Source organism: Choloepus didactylus, chromosome X (assembly GCF_015220235.1).
Source record: "Choloepus didactylus isolate mChoDid1 chromosome X, mChoDid1.pri, whole genome shotgun sequence".
Taxonomy (NCBI): Eukaryota; Metazoa; Chordata; class Mammalia; order Pilosa; family Megalonychidae; genus Choloepus; species Choloepus didactylus.
In genome coordinates this window covers 150,385,523-150,398,362 of record NC_051334.1, presented here as the reverse complement: position 1 = coordinate 150,398,362, position 12,840 = coordinate 150,385,523, and the positions used below count along the sequence as shown (strand labels likewise).

At 40.8% G+C, this 12,840-nt stretch overlaps 1 protein-coding gene across 4 annotated transcripts in view; it reads right to left on the bottom strand.

Annotated features, from left to right (window-relative positions):
- STAG2 (stromal antigen 2) overlaps positions 1–8,452 on the bottom strand; it is a 221,514-nt gene extending 213,062 nt beyond the window's left edge. For 2 of the 4 annotated variants that reach the window (XM_037822197.1, XM_037822201.1), the window contains exon 1: positions 8,217–8,452. The gene's annotated coding sequence lies outside the window, so the exon portion shown is untranslated. Of the gene's footprint in view, positions 1–4,223; positions 4,398–7,259; positions 7,598–8,216 lie in introns of those variants that run through there. The other 2 variants (XM_037822198.1, XM_037822199.1) reach the window with 2 other exon arrangements.
- Between the last annotated feature and the right edge of the window lie 4,388 nt (positions 8,453–12,840).

The window sequence follows — 12,840 nt, the reverse complement described above, 5'->3', positions numbered from 1 at the left end:
GCTGGATTTGATCCAATTAATCAGTTGAAGACTTATAAGCAAGACAGATAGAGGACTTCACTTCTTCTTCGGCTGCCCAGTGAAGCATTTCCTGAGGAGTTCGTCGAAGTTGCTGGTTCGTTTCCTGAGGAGTTCATCGAACACGTTCATCGAAGATCCCAGTTCATTGCCTGAGGAGTTCGTCAAAGTTGCCGGTTCGTTTCCTGAGGAATTCATCAGACATCTTCCTTGGAGTTGACGGTTTTTTGACGGCTCTACAGAATTTGGACTCGTGCATACCCACAGTTGCATGAGTCACTTTTACAATTTGATAATCAGAGACACCTCTCATTGATTCTGTTTCCCTAGAGAACCCTAACTAATACAACTTGGTACCAGAGAAATGGGGTGCTTTTGCTGCTGAGTCTGCAAATACCAAACATGTTGGAACAGCTATTCAAATGGATAAGGGGAAGATTCTGGAAGAATTGTGAGGAGCTTGATAGAAAAGGCCAAAACTGCTTTAAAGAGACTGTTTGTGGAAATATGGACTCGAAAGATACTTCTGATGAGGTCTTGAGCAGAAATGATGAATGTGTTGTTGCAAACTGGAAGAAAAGCGAACCTTGTTTTAAAGTGGCAGAGAATTTGGCAAAATTGAGCCCTGGTGTCACATGGAAGGAAGAATTTGCAAGTGACAACCTGGAATACTTAGCTGAGGCAATCTCCAGACTACCTGTGGAGGATGTACCCTGGCTTCTCCTTGCAGCTTATACTAAAATGCAAGCAGAGAGAGATAAGCTGAGAAATGAACTCTCGGTTTCAAAGAAAGCAGAAATTGATGGCCTGAAAAACTCTGGGCTTCCAGGGGGTGGAATTCCAGAAGCTACAGCCCAACGTGTCAATGTAACCAAACATGGAACCCAGACGCCATTTCAGTACAAGCCAAGATTGGAGATGGAATTATCCAGAAAGGATTTGTGGAAACTCCTATTGTCTGATGGCTTTGACCCCTGCATGCTTCATGCGAAGCCAACAGAATTTTTGCAAGATCTTTAGAGACAGAGCCATTGCCATTCTGGACTGGAGAAGACAGACAAGGAACAAACTGAAGGAAAAATTTCTTCAAAGACAGAGCCATGGAGGTTGAGGTCTGGAGTCAAAAGGTCTTGGGCTGGGAGAGCGGAGTGGCCCACACACATGGAAAGGGTGAGTTTGCCCTGGAGGTCGAGGGCGGGCCTTCCACCTCAATGCTCAGGAAATGTCTTGCCACCCCAAGCCCCAAAGAGGGTGGAGCACATTCCCAGGGAATTGGGGAGAGCCTGGCTGCCACCACACTGTTCTGAAGGGGTTGAGCATGTGCCCCAGAGATGGAAGGGAATCCGGGAGCTGCCCCGATATTTGAGGAGGGTGGGGCCAAGAAGGTGGTCTCCCCAATGTGTGGATATGTTGGAGCACTCACCTAAGCATTTGGAGAGGAAAAGGCTGCCACAAAGGCCCTTAGGAAGGGTTAGACTCCTGCTCTCTCAAGCCCCAAGGATGCAACGTCATTCTGTTAATGACTCTCAGACTTTGAAATCTAATGGAGTTTGTCCTGTGGGTTTTAGGAACTGTTTTTGTCCTGTTAACCCTGTTTTCCTTACTCTTTCTCCTTATGGCAATGGGAATGTTTATCCTATGAATGTCCCTCCTTTGTATATTGGAAGCATATAACTTGTTCTAAGTCCACAGATCCAAAGCTAAAGGAGAATTATGCCTTAGGACCCACCACACCTGTAACTGATTTTGATAGGATCTTGTACTTAACTTTTGTTACTGAAATGATTTAAGTTTTTGTGACATTGTGATGGAATGAATGTATTTTATATTTGGAAAGATAATGTCATTTTGGGGTCCAGGGGGTGGAATGTGCCAGTTTGAATGTATTGTGTCCCCCAAACACCATTATCTTTGATGTAGTCTTGTGGGGCAGACGTTTTGATGCTGATTAGATTTGCTTGGAATGTGCCCCACCCAGCTGTGGGTGATGACTCTGATGAGATATTCTCATGGAGGCATGGCCCCATCCATTCAGGGTGGGCCTTGATCAGTGGAGCCATATAAATGAGCTGACTCAAAGAGAAGGAACGCAGTGCAGCTGTGGGTGACGTTTTGAAGAGGAGCAAGCTGGCTAGAGAGGAATGTCCTGGGAGAAAGCCATTGTGAAACCAGAACTTTGGAGCAGACGCCAGCCACGTGCCTTCCCAGCTAACAGAGGTTTTCCGGACACTATTGGCCATCCTCCAGTGAAGGTACCCGATTGCTGATGTGTTACCTCGGACACTTTATGGCCTTAAGACTGTAACTGTGTAACCAAATAAACCCCCTTTTTATAAAAGCCAGTCCATCTCTGGTGTTTTTCATTCCGCAGCATTCACAAACTAGAACAATGTTTTAACTTACTTTTTCCTTCTCTAATAAAACATTCAACAGAATTTAAAATTTAATAAATGAAATTTTACTTTTGAGTTGCACATTAGATTATCCAATTTATAGAAATCTCCCTATTTGTCTCATCAAGCCTAGTTATATATTTTCCAGTATAATTTTTTTTTAAAAAAAAAACAGACCATTGACATTATTTACCCTTTTTTTCTTGGGAAGGAGGTGGTTTAAAACAATTTCAATAATCAATCTCTTGACTAGGTTAACCATATGTAAAGACTTCTTGGTTTCTTCTGATGACTATCAAAGACAGAATTATAGCAAGCATACATTTAAAAAAAACAGTTCTGGTAGCACACTACCACAGCTGCTAAAGAAATGTCAATTTTTAAAATGCACATACCCAAAAATTAAAACTCTACCAAGCAACACTATTTACACTGAAGAAATATAAAATTTGGTTAAATTAAGTACAAAGGGAGCAACTCAGAAGAGTGAAAAATCAATTTTGTTTTCTCACATATCTTCTCCACACAGAATATGCAATAGCCATTGTTTATGATAGCTAGAAATATTATATAGGGACAATATAGAACCACAAGTTAAAAAGTCCTAAGTACATTATATCAAATATAGAAAATTACAAAAGAAAAATGTAAAAAACGTTTTTAATAGCCTCTATCCTTTAAAGCTCTTACTTTACTCTCCAATGATTAGTCGCATTCCATTATATACTGATACCTAGAGCTAACTGGGATTATTCCTTTCCTTTGTTGTGCTCCCCAATTCCCAAAATAGGTATATAACAGTGCTCCACTATACAGTAACTGTCATGCTCAAGTCTTTGAATAATCACCAATGGCAATTTCAAAGTGCTAAAAAAAGTCTAAATTTTTTAATAAGCATTTAAGACGCAAGAAAATTCACAACACTAAAAAATTATGAATGTAATGCCACTGAGATGTAACGGACAGATAAATGCATGCATTTAATGTAAATTTTAAGCTCAAACGTCAACTTGTGGCACTGAAAGCTCAAGTCTTCTATTATAAAGAACCCAAAGCAAAAAGAATATGCCATCCACTGTTTACCTCTTCTCACATATGACTGTGGGAGGTATTAAACATGCAGATAATAAGCACTATTAAACTGTCCAAGGCATATTTTCACATCTAAACCTCTATTTCCAAAGGATAAATTTGAGTCTGTGCCTTAGCCTGTCCCCCACTCCACCCCACCCATTTCAATTCACAGGTCCTCAGGAGACCACAGAAGTCAATAAGGTCAAAAAGGAAAAGAAGGAAAAAGGAATGTGAAATTTAACTTCATTCAAACATTATTTGAGTGTTAAGACTTTTAAAAATCTTAACTAAATAGATTTGAAAGTTACCAAATTCCTAATTATTGTTAGTTTATTAATTTCGCCGTTGCCGCACGGCAATAAACCTGATATCGCAATACTCATCACCTACCTAAAACTATATTTGCATACACATAAAAATTCAAAATACCTAATGTCTTCCCTTAACATCCTTCTAGAGCTGAAATGTTGAATATGAAATATTATGAGATGTCTGTTCCCAGATTGGGATGGAATTTTGCTACAGTATATACAAAATAATATGTATAAAATAAATATAAACATATACAATATAAAAATATGTAAATGCATAAATTATTCAAAATGTATAAAATAATGATTAGGGAACACGCTTTACCAAAATTAAACTTCCTTCAGAAGTTTGACATATATTCAAAAATATATCTCATAGGGAAAAAACCTGACACTGAACAATACAAAATTATAGAAAGACACTTACCTTAAAAGAATTTTGGAGCAGTTCACAAACACACTAATTAAGGAGACGGAGGCCTTTACCTGCAGTGCTCTTTTACTGCTGAAGGGTCATGGTCAGAATTTCCAGAACAGAAAACATTAACATATTTTAATAACAACTTTTAACTAGTTATGGGTTAAAAGGGGAGGGTGAGGTTTAAGTCATTTTAAATGTAAACACTCACTTTCACACCAGTTTAAAAAAAAAAGAACCCACCCACCCCCAATGGCCAATCTCTGATACCTTAAAATACCACTACAGTTATTTCACAGTGGGAAGGAATGGCTAATAAGTACACTTATTTATTTTCCAATCCTCTTCTCTACCCATTCATTAAACACCAAATACGGAAACTGAATTCAGCTCCTACCTCATTTTCCTACCAGGAATGCTACTGACAGCACCCCAATCTCTTCCACTGTCACTTATTCCAACTGCCAAAGCCCCTCCTATTAATAGTAAATCCCTTTCATACTGACTCATTGTAACTCCAACTTGATGAAATAGACACCAAGCAGAATTTATAAAATGTGCAAGTGGAATTTTCCTATTTTCGAAGGATTAAAAAAGGAACTAAAAATAGAGCGCATTCAGACTAAGCTAAAAACATTTAAAGCTCAACCAATTTATAAGCACTTATGTTGCTTATTCTATACAGCTTCAGTTCAAATACTTTGTGAAAGTTTATATGCCAGGCAATGGATAATTTTCTCAGGCAAATAATTTTGATATGAACATATAAACTTAAGTCATTACACCAAGATTGCAAGACTTGAATTTTTTTCTTTAATTTTATTTAATTACGGAAATTTTCAAATGCACACAAAAGTAGAGAGAATAGTACAATGAGGTCTCCTGTAATCATAATCCAGCTATCATCAACTCAAGGCCATTACTGTTTGATCTCTACTTCCAACCCACCCCTCCTCCCATTAGTAATCTTCCATAAAGAAACAAGAGGAAGACACTGTGCTCAATAAGTACACTGAGCAAACCTAAAGATAGCTAAAGTATCAAAAACTAGCAAGTTAATAAAGTCAAGAATCCAACAATGTAACTGTACCGCCACCCTACACAACTCCTCGTTAGGTGATAAATTTAAGAATTCATTTAAAAATTTTTCATTAAGTCCATAAAATCCAAAGGACATTTAAAATTCTATCTAATAGTATAAATACGAATACGTGATTAAATGAACTTAAACATCTGCAATTAGCTTGCATTCGCAACACCTTAGCTCAAAACGAAAAAAAAAAAAACAGACCATTTAACAAAATGTGTCATAATATTACAATTCAACCACTTGAAAAACCGCTGAACACTTACGCCTTAACTGGTCCTTCTAATCCCTAATTACAGATTGATATCAATGTAGAAAGGAAACCAGGCATTTTAACTAAGTGGCTTAAAATGTTCAAAATTAGCCCCACTGTTCATTGGAAAATATATGAAAGCAAGTCTAAACTACCTGAATTGTATGTCATTAAAGAGAAATGTATCCACTTTCCAGGCCTTTTTTTTTTTTTAATAAGTTCACATATACCCTTAAACGCAACGCGCTAGGCTCCAGATAGAATTAGGAGACCGCCTCCTGCTTTTCCTCCCAACCAATACGCAGAGAGAGAAGGTTGGCAGGAAAGTGCTGCGAGGACAGTAACAAACACCAGCAGCTCCCGAGCAGGCCCTGTTAGAGCCAGGAATGACGCACTTCGGTAACCCGACTCTTTCTCCCCACTACCCCCGCCCCCAGCAGCGGTGCTGACACCGTGAACAGCCCGGAGTAGGAAAAAAGACAACAGAAAGAAAGGCAGAGGTTGGACCACACCAGGTTTCATCAAGAAACCTCGATTATTCCTCTTTCGACACTACTAGTACTAAACAGGAAAAGAAGCTTCGTGCTTAAGCAAGTCCCATCATGGTGGTTAAAGAGTCACTAAATTAAGCTGATAATGAGTCCAATCCACAGAGACAAATGCAGGGTGTGGCTGCTGTGAAATACCGCGGTCCACGGGAGAAAAGGGGTATGGAATTTACACTCCAGTGTGAAGGGAAGATGGGGCTTTACCGGAGTGGGGGGGGGAGGGGGGTTGGCGGCCCGCGCATTTTAAGGAACCATTGCAAATCAACACAAGCTTTTCGTTTACTTAAACCTAACCCTACAGATCAAAAGTTTCTAATACATATTATATGAATCATGTAAACTATAAATAACTACTTAACCAAACACCACGACCCCCAATTTAAAAACTATATCCAAGAGAAAGGAGGGAGAGAGAAGGGGGGGGTTGGTCAACAACATAAAAACATTTCTAGGCCACGGAGGAGAAAGTCTCAACAAACCAGAGGAAACTACTAATGCAATATTAAAAATTAAAGCTGAACACCGCAGCCCGAAAAATCACCCGATAAACCATTACAATTTAGCATTAAAAATATAATGACATACACACCAAGTGGGAGGAGAAAATAAACGTCGAAAGTATAGCAGCTTATAAAAACTAAAGGCAAAACAAGACATTCTCGCGACGGCAAAAAAAAAAAGCAGAAATCAACAATACGTTTACGAATCTAGGCCAGAAGAAAATGGGAACGGGGCTCAAAGTTTTGCGGAACTACTTGATGCTGTTTCCCACACCTTCTCTCCCGTGGCCCATCCGACCCTTTCAGTCCTACAATCATCGTCTACATTATAGAAGGGGTGAGAAAGTCAACCCCAAACAAGAATAAAAGTGTGGAGGGAAAAAGCAGATGCTGCCTACCTGGGGCAAGGATCAGTTCAGTTCGTGCCTTGAGAAAGACAGTGCGGATGGGGGTGGGAACGAAAAGCAGCACTAAAACTAAAACAAAAGTGGCGCCAAAACCCCCCAACAAACAGCCTTCCACTCCCGCCCTTCCCCCCTCCTCCTATGCCAAGTAGGCAGGGCCCCCTTAGGGGCACGGTCTACACGCGGTGGGGGGGGGGGGCAACGCCGCAAGACCCCAATCTATTTATAAAATTGTTGCCCTAAGAAAACTGACCGAAGTCGGGCCTCGGAAGGGATGGAGAGATCGATGCCAATCGCTTTCCCAAGCAGTTCCCCCACCACGCGCTGGAGATGATGGGGCGGGGGAGAAGCAGAGGGGCCCGTCACATGAATGTTGTTCCCTCTCTAGGAAGGGAGGGAGAGGAGGGAGGGCGAAAAGGAAGGAGGGGAAGGGAGAGGGAGGGGGCACGAGGGAGGGGTGTGATCAGAGTAGATTTTCCCTCGCCTCCCTCGGTCCGAGGCCCAAATATACACAGCTGAGCCTCCTCTTTCTCCCCTCCCCCCTTGGTTCCCAGCACCACCATTTTGCTCTCTTCCTTCCCCTACCACGATACCGCGCTCTCCCCAACCCCAACCACAGCCTCCCGGCTGTCCTCCCCTGGGCTTGCACCCCACCCCACCTCCAGTTTCGGCTCTCCTAGGCTTAAGAGCCTTCCGGAGAAAAGGAGCCTAAATCTAATGCTACACAGAAAAGCGGAGCCTCCATCTTGCGCTGCTCTGCGTTCTCCATTTTGGGCCACCCATGGTGGGGGGGGGTCTCCGTAGAGGCCCCGAGGAAGAGTTGGGTGAGGGAAGGAAGAGAAATCTTCAGCGAAGGTAGTAGAAAAGAAGAGTCCTGCAGTAGAAAGCCACTCTAGAAGTAGGAGGTAGGCAGGAAGGGGGGCTGAAGTTCCTTGGTAGTGTTCGCGTAGCGACTGGGGGGAAAAGGGAGAAAGGAGGGTTGGGGGTTACGCGGGAGCGAGGGAGAATTCTCTCAGACTTGACTTGACCACCCGCTCCATGGAAAAGGAAGAAGAGGGGAAATTAAACAGCAATAGAGTGCCCAGCCTCTTTCCCTCCCAACACCTCTCTCCTGCCCTATTTAACCATACACACCTCACGGTGGGCCCCGCGCCCTCCGGGTGCCCCTCCAAACTTCTAGAAGCTTCGCCTCCGCCATTTTATAACTTACCTCCCCCCTCAGCGTACACAGAGGCAGCAACGAGACTGTTCGCCTCCCCCACTCCTCCTTCCTTCTTTCTCAGGCCGGGGGCTTCTTCACCCCTGGGCTGGTACAAGGTTTTTCCCCTTCCTCTTCTTTACACCCTCCAATTCTACTCAGGGACGGAAGCTCCCGCGGTTCTAGAGCGGTGGGGGGTTTTGAAAGTGGCGGTCGGATCCGGCGGGTTTTTTTTTTTTTGTTTTTTTTTTTTTTGTTTTTTTTTTTGGTGGCGCTTCGGGATTGTTTGGGGTGTTCGCTCTTCGGCGACTTGGAGGCGAATGGAACGCGCAGGCGCCATCTGTCGGCCACGAGCCCGCGCCTGGCTACCGTTAGGAGGGAGCGGCATCTAGCGGCAGAGAGTTAGCACTGCAGTGCCTGGCTCTCAGCCCTCCCACCAAGCGTCCTCCTCCCAATCACTAACCAATGGCGGCCGACTGACTTCCAGGTTCTTGGTCTCCGACACCGCCTCCAAACCGCGCTGCCGCCGAGTGGGATAAACAAGGTGCCGTGCCCGCGCCTGACTTACTCATTCGTTTAGCTGTGCTTCTGCCGCGGACTCCGTCAGTCGGCAGTTCCTCTTTCTTTACTCCGGGGGCAAGGCGGCAGGAATGTCTGGCGGAGTCCCAGGCCGTGGGAATTCAGGAGGTGGGCTCACTCGGGGAGTTGTCCCGCGCAGCCCCGAGAAGGCTACCCGGTCGGGCATCACTTTTCGACGTCCCCAACTCTGACACGCTCCAACGAGGGCCCTTCGGCTCTGGTTCCAGGGTCCTCATTTCACCCCTGCCCCTATCCCTTTCCACCAAAAGAACTTAAGTCGCGTTAACTCTGGCGCCTGATCCTAGGTGATTTGAGGGAATTGGGGAGTTTTGTTTTTGTTATGTTTTGTTTTGTTTGCTTTTTGCTTCTGGTGCGGAGAGAAAACGAACTGATTCTCCAGAAAAGACCTGAAACTGGGGAAAAAAAAAAGTTTTTCATTTTATTTTTTTTTCTTTGCAATCCAGTGTTCCAGTCTCCAAGAAAACGTGTTCTCTGCCTCCAAGGACTAGGAGACTTGGGGAATTGGGCTACTAGGCTAGGCCGGCGCTGGGCCAATTTATTCTCCCCCGCAGTGTAAGGGAAAGGAGGGAGCGAAGTGCAGGGAGATCGAAATTTGGGCAGAAGTCGAGGGAGACCTACCCGGTCTTCCCCGCCTCCCCCGCGCTTACCGACTGCTTTCCTGTGCGGAGGCGGCCTCTGGACTTTGTTAGGAATTTAGGTCCCTTCTTATCCTGCCTCGCCACCACTCCCCCAAGATGTTTGAAGTACGAATGAACCCCTTCTACTCCTTGGAGCCCTCTTAACTCGTCTTTATCGCCCTTTTTAATTGTTTTGTTTGTTTGGAATCCAATGTACTGAACCGCTAAGGGCTCTCTAAATGGGGGAGAAAAACTCCCGGAGGGCCTATCCCCTCTGAAGCGCCGCTCTTCCTAGGACAAGTGACCTATTACAGTGTCTCCATTGCTGATAGAGAAGTTCCCATATTCATACGATGGTGTTCACTTAAGAGCTCTTTCTGTTTGTTTTATTTTTAATTTAGTAAAAAATTCTTTAACATTAAATTATTTTTCAGTTAGAAAAGGATAAAATGTTCCAAATGAGAAATAGTGCAAGCCCGGTATAAATCGCGATTTCACACAATATCCCTTCTAAAGCATTCCTAATGCAGTATAATGATTATTTTCGGCCCCTAAAAGATATTCATTCCTTCCACGTCTGTGTCTTAGTTTTTCCCATCCTCTGTGCTTATTCTTTTTTCCTGTAACTTTAAAAAAAGAGTTATGGTATATTTAATCAACTGAACAATAAAAGTTAAACAGAATCATCTAAATATCAATAAAATGAAATAAAGTCTGAGACATTTTTACTTACCTCTAAAGCTTCAGGGAGAAGAATACTATTCAAAATAAATTTCCATTTCTTTTATAGACTATCTTTGGTAGAATGATAAACAGTTTTTAATAGATTTGAGTTACAAAATGATGCATCCAGAACATTAAATAGGGATAGTGGAAAATGCAAAATTCCACTTGAAGTAATAAACAGGGCTCCATATCAAATCATTTTATATTAATTTAGTTCAGTTATGCCACTTTAATGTCAATTGATATTAAATGATTTCCTGTTTCAGTATTAGCTGAAAACTACTGATTTTCTGCTCCAAACACATTTATACTACATGTTGCAGTTTTTCATCTATTGTATAATTTTATGTCCTTAGTTAATTGTGTAGTGATTGAGATTTTAAACAATTTTATACTTTGAAAAAAATTGAAAACTTCCTCCGTTTAGTAAACTTACTTTCATTTTGAGAAAAATACCACTAAAGAAGATTAATAATGCTAACTGGTATAACATCAGAAATAAATTTTGTAGCACATTTATACTGTCATTTGAGAATGTTTCACAATATCCCCTCTACCATAACTTTTTTACCCCCTTTTTTTTTTGCTAGAGCTCATTCAAAAATAGTTTATTTATTGAGCCTTCAATATGTGCAGGGCACAATGCTGTGTGCCCCAGTCCTATACTAAGAAGTGACATTTATTTCATAGGATACTAAAAGACCAAAAAAGAGTTCACCCTTTGGAATTTAAGGGCAGAATGAGAAAATACCATCAAATTAAATACATAACCAGTATAAAACAAGCTTTAATCTCAATTTTTCTAACATATCCTTCATGAGGTAATATTGTAATGGTAGAAGCTTTTGGTGCCTGATAAGAAATATTCAAAATAAAGAGTTGAACGGTTAGAAGTTCTGAACATTTGATAATGTGTAGACAAGACACAATTTGATGCAAAAATATTCCCATCACTAGAAATGTGTCCCACAGTGTAGCAGAGATAATCCTCCATGTTTACCGTAATCTGAACAAAACATCCCACAATTCTCTTTGCTCTGGCTCCATGCAAATAGGGCACCCATCTGATTATAAATTAGGCAGACTAGATAGTCACCTACTCTGGACTCTATATATATAGTATTTTCTAACACTGTTCTAAACGTGACCTAAAACCCACAAACCTAAAGATGGATAAATTTGAGTTCACAGAAATTTAAAATTATGTCTGTAAAAAATATAAAATCAAAAGATGAACTATAAGCTGTGAGAAAATATTTGCTATATGAATGAAAAAGGCTAATTTCCTTAACATATAAAGAACTCACAAATCAGTAAGATAAAAATCAATCCTCCAATAGAAAAATTTGCAAAATATGTAAACAGTTGGCTTAGAGAATAAATACAAATGGCTAATAAATGTATAAATCAGTGCTCAACTTCCTTCACCTTTAAAAAATCCAGTTTAAATACCATTTTTTCTCCTACCAGATTAGCAGAGCTTTAAAATTTTGATAATATTCAGTGTTGGTGAGATTACAGGAAACTAAAAGCTTTTGTGTGAATTACACCAAGATATATGTACAAAGATTTTCATTATAGCTTTGTAATAGAAAGAAACTGGCAACAGTAGAAAAGGCTATCATTAGGGGACTGGTTAAAGAATTTATGATACATCCATACCATGGTGTCCTGTGTCCACCAGTAAAACAAATTAGGTGTATCTTTATCTACTTATCTACTCACATGGAAATATGTCCAATATAAATTAAGTGAAAAAAAATCAAGTTGCAGATAACTTGTGTAGTTTAATCCCATTTGTGAAAAATATATACATACACACGTAAGTGCTTGCATACATACAAAACATCCTTGAAGAATCTACAGGGAACCTAACAGTTACCTCTCAGGAGAGAGGCAGTACAGCGTCCCAGGGCTTGAAATTTTACTTGTTATGTTATATATTATTATTATTACCTTATTTTAATTTTTTTCAGTGAACATGTATTACTTATTTAATTTTTAAGATGTTATACTGGTTACAGCCACCCTGGAAAACAGTTTGGCAGCTTTTAACATAGAATTACCATCTGACCCAGCAGTCTTAGTCCTGAGCATTTATCCTAGAGAAATTAAAATGAAAATTAATGTTCACACAAAAACTTGTACATGAATGCTTATAGCACTTTATTTGTAATAGGCCCAAACAAGAAACAACCCAAATGTCCATCAACTGATTGTTAAACTGTGGTACATTCATGCAATGGAATACTATTGAGCAATATAAAGGCACAAACTATTGATGCACACAAAACTTGGATGTATCTCAAGGGCATTGTGCTAAGTAAATTAAAAAGCCAACCCCAAAGGGTTACTCAGTGCATGATTCCATTTATATAATATTTTCAAAATGAGAAAATTACAGTAATGGAGAAAAGATCAGTGGTTGCCAAGGGTTAAGTTTGGGGAAAAAGTTTGACTATTAAGGGGTAACATGAGGGAGTTGCTTTGTGATAATGGAACAGTTCTGTATCCTGATGTGGTGGTTACTCAAATCTACATGTGATAAAATTGCCTAGAAATGTACCCATCCAACGTACACACAAATGAGTGCATGCAAAAACTGTTGATATCCAAATAAGATCTCTCCTTGAGTTAATAGTATTGTACCAATGTCGATTTCCTGGGTTTGACAATGCACTATGGTTATGTAA